Source organism: Chiloscyllium plagiosum, unplaced genomic scaffold, assembly GCF_004010195.1.
Source record: "Chiloscyllium plagiosum isolate BGI_BamShark_2017 unplaced genomic scaffold, ASM401019v2 scaf_15521, whole genome shotgun sequence".
NCBI lineage: Eukaryota > Metazoa > Chordata > Chondrichthyes > Orectolobiformes > Hemiscylliidae > Chiloscyllium > Chiloscyllium plagiosum.
Window position 1 is genome coordinate 1 of NW_025210002.1, and position 3,851 is coordinate 3,851.

Genomic DNA, 3,851 nt, shown 5'->3' on the forward strand with positions numbered 1-3,851 from the left:
AGGAAGAATTGAAAGGCGGGCTGTAATTTTAATGGAGGGATTGAATTATCAGAAGAGGCTGGGATTTTGTTTCCCCTGGAGTGTAGGAGGCCTCAGAGAGGCTTATACAATAATGAGGGGCGTAGGTAAGGTGGCTAGCAGAGGCCTTTTCCCTCGGGTAGTGAAGTTCAAATCTAGAGGGGACAGGTTTAAGGAGAGAGGGGAGAGATTTAAAAGGGACCTGAGGGGCAACCTTTTCACACAGAGGGTGGTGCATATGTGGAACAAACTGCCAGAGGTAGATGCAGGTACAGTTAGAACATTATAGGTACATGAATAGGGAAGGTTTAGAGGGATACAGCCAAACATAGGGACTCGTTCCATTTGGGAAACCTGGTCAGCATGGACGGGTTGGACCATTTCCATGCTGTATGACTCTAAATGGAGAGAGACTCTGAAACAGTGCAGTATAGTGGTGTTCCTATGCATAAAACACACAAAAAAGTTAACATTCAGGCGCAGCAGGTAGTTAAGGCAGTAAGTGGAATTTTGGCCTGTGTCACTTGGGTTTATAAATTGAGAAGTTAGAATTGTGTATGTGTTGTTGGTAAGGCTGTACCCAGAGTTCTGTGTACATTTTTGATCCTTGTAGTTAAGAAATGATGACTTAGATATGATGCAGAGCTGGGCTGAGGAGTGGCAGCTGGAGTTCAACCCTGTCAAGTGTGAGGTTGCCCATTTTGGAAGGACAGATAAGAATGCGGAATACAGGGTTAACGGTAGGGTTCTTAGTAAGGTGGAGGAGCAGAGGGATCTTGGGGTCTATGTTCATAGCTCTTTGAAAGTTGCCACTCAGGTGGATCGAGCTTGTAAGAAGGCCTATGCTGTATTTGCGTTCATTAGCCGAGGGATTGAATTCAAGAGTCGTGAGGTGATACTGCAGCTGTACAGGACCTTGGTAAGGCCACATTTGGAGTACCGTGTGCAGTTCTGGCCACCTCATTTTAGGAAAGATGTAGAAGCTTTGGAGAGGGTGAAGAGGAGATTTACCAGGATGCCTGTGGGAGTGGCAGAGTCAGAATCATTGGTGACCTTTAAGCGGCATTTGGATAGGTGCTTAAGCTAGGACAAATGTTCGGCACAACATTGTGGGCCGAAGGGCCTGTTCTGTGCTTTATTGTTCTATGTTCTATGTTCTAAAGCAGACACTGTCTTTAGAGACAGTTCGAAAGTGATTGATGCCACTGATTTCTGAAATGTATAGGTGGTGGCTTCTTGAGAACAGATCAGGTTAAGCCATTAGTCATTCGAGTTCAGAACGATGAGGGGTTGATTTTGCTGAAACATACAAGATTCTGAGGGGGGCTTGGCAGGGAAGGTGTTGAGAAAGCCTCTCCCCTGGCGAAGGTGTCTTGAACTATGGGATAGCATTACAGAATCATGGAACGCTCATTTAAAACTGGGATGCGATGGAATTTCTTCTGGCAGAGGATAGTGAATGTCTGGAATTGTGGAGGTTAGATCACTGAACATATTTGAGCCTAACAGAACAGTTGTAACCTGGGGCACATGATCTTATCAAATGGGAGAGAAGAATGAGGGGCCGAATGACCTACTCCTCTTATGTTCTGTATTTTAGTTCAAACAGAGTGGGGAAAAATATAAAAGCGACCTAAGGGGCAGCTTTTTCATGCAGAGGGTGGTGCGTGTGTGGAATGAGCTGCCAGAGGAATTGGTGGAGGCTGGTACAATTACAGCACTTAAAAGGCATCTGGATGGGGACTTTAATAGGAAGGGTTTGGAGGGATATTCTGAAGCTGCTGCTGCTCCCCTCTCTCTCTGAATGAAGATTGAGCTTGACCCCAGACTGCAACTTCCTTCCACTGTCCAACATCTGTGAGTACAACACTCTCTTTTCTCACCCATCCCCTGTCTGGTTTTTCTGTCCTGAGGTTTAGTTGTTGATTTTGAAAGGAAAGGAAGTGAATCCAGAGAAGTTCTGGAAAGGTTTGGCTGAGGTGTCTCCCTCTCTGTTAAATATATTGATATCCTTTGCTCCCTCAGCTTGATGCTTTTACTCACTCAAAGGATGGCCTCTTTTCTCAAGATCATAATTAAAAAAGGTGGCTCCCCCAGGAATTACCGATATTCAGGGATAAGTGAATTAGTGCAGAAGAGAGGTAAGTCTACTGCTGTTCATGTGACAGGTATTGCAGCATATTATTCATCATTATTTCTTAGAAAGTGATTTCTGTGTTTGTATCTGATTCCAATCGGTGATGTGAGTAATGCCAACTCTGTGGAGCAATCCCTTTCTACTCCTCCCTTTATATCCCCAGCACCCTGCAGTTTGTTTCTTTTGGATGTAGGTTTGCTCGCTGAGTTGGGAGGTTGATTTCCAGACGTTTCGTCACCCTGCGAGGTAACATCTTCAGTGGGCCTCAGGCGAAGCAGCCTACATGATTCCTGCTTTGTATTTATATGTTTGGGTGACTTTGGGTTGGTGATCTTATTTCCTGTGGGGATGTCATTTCCTGTTCCTGAAGCATGGCATTCCAACTGGAACTCCATCAACAAACACATTGAGTTAGATCCCATCTACCACCCCCTGAGAAAAAGAACAGGAAATGACATCACCACAGGAAATAACATCACCAACCCAAAGAAACCCAAACATATAAATACAAAGCAGGAATCATGTACACTGCTTTTTCTGAGGCCCACTGAAAATGTTACCTTGTTGGGTGATGAAACATCTGGAAATGAACCTCCTAGCTCAGCGAGTGATGTCATTTCCTATGGTGATGTCATTTCCTGTTCTTTTTCTCAGGGGGTGGTTAATCGGATCCAAGTCAATGTGTTAGAGCCTGTTTGGAATGCCATACTTCTAGGAATTCTCGTGCGTGTCTCTGTTTGGCTTGTCCTAGGATGGATGCGTTGTCCCAGATGTTACCTAGTATGGTGACGAAACGTCTGAAAATGAATCTTCCAGCTCAGCGAGCAAACCTACATCCGGAACCTCAACCTGAGCCACAAATCTTCTCAAAATTCGCTAGTTTGTTTCTTTGCCCACCAAAATGCTGAAATCATGGATTGTGTCCGTTTTCACCTGATTCATAGGCAGGAAGGTCTGGGTTATGAGCTCTTGCTGTCTGAAGAACATTTTTCCTCAGGTGTCTGCATGTCTCTGACGTATGCATGTTTAGCCCACTAAATGTGCAAAGGAATGGCTATCTACCTGCATGAGGATTTTCAGGTTTCTGTATTGAAAAGATACATTGACTCTCAATTTGAAGACTATGGTGGGTTTAAATTGCAAACAGGAGACTCCGAATGGAAGGAGAGTGTGGGGGATGCAGACTTACAGCTTTTCGGGAATGAGGGAGGAAAGAATGTTGCGCAGAAGCCAGAATTGTCTGATTTGAATAACTGATTTTTTTTTTTTACAATCCCTTTTACAGTATACCAGAAGGGGATGATTTACAGACAGAAATCTCAAAGCAAACATCATGTCAAAGTCTGACAGAGTCCCTCGATTCATTGGGCTTCAACATTGTCGTTCTTTGAGTGGAGGTGGAATGTGTTCATTTAATCTGCCTCCAAAGGATATTAAATATCAGTGAGGCTGGAAACACGCAGATACCCGAGTGAGAGTGCTGTGTGTCTGGGTTGGGGCGTTGTGAGTGTGAGAGAGAAGAGAGAGTGTATATATGTGTGTATGTGAGTGTAGAGTGTCTTAAGTCTGTGAGGGGGTGCATGTGTGAGTGTGTAGGAGTGCCTGTGTGTGTGTGTGTGTGTGTGTGTGTGAGTTGTAGGATGGTGTGTGTGTATAGTGCAATGGTGATCACCTGTAGTGTGACATGAACCCAAGG

At 44.6% G+C, this 3,851-nt stretch overlaps 1 long non-coding RNA gene across 1 annotated transcript; it reads left to right on the forward strand.

The window, feature by feature from the left end:
- Positions 1–1,834: 1,834 nt before the first annotated feature.
- Positions 1,835–3,674, forward strand: LOC122546843. The gene is made up of 3 exons (XR_006310817.1): positions 1,835–1,875; positions 2,044–2,159; positions 3,441–3,674. It is a non-coding gene; the product is annotated as an uncharacterized LOC122546843 (long non-coding RNA).
- The last annotated feature ends 177 nt before the right edge of the window (positions 3,675–3,851 follow it).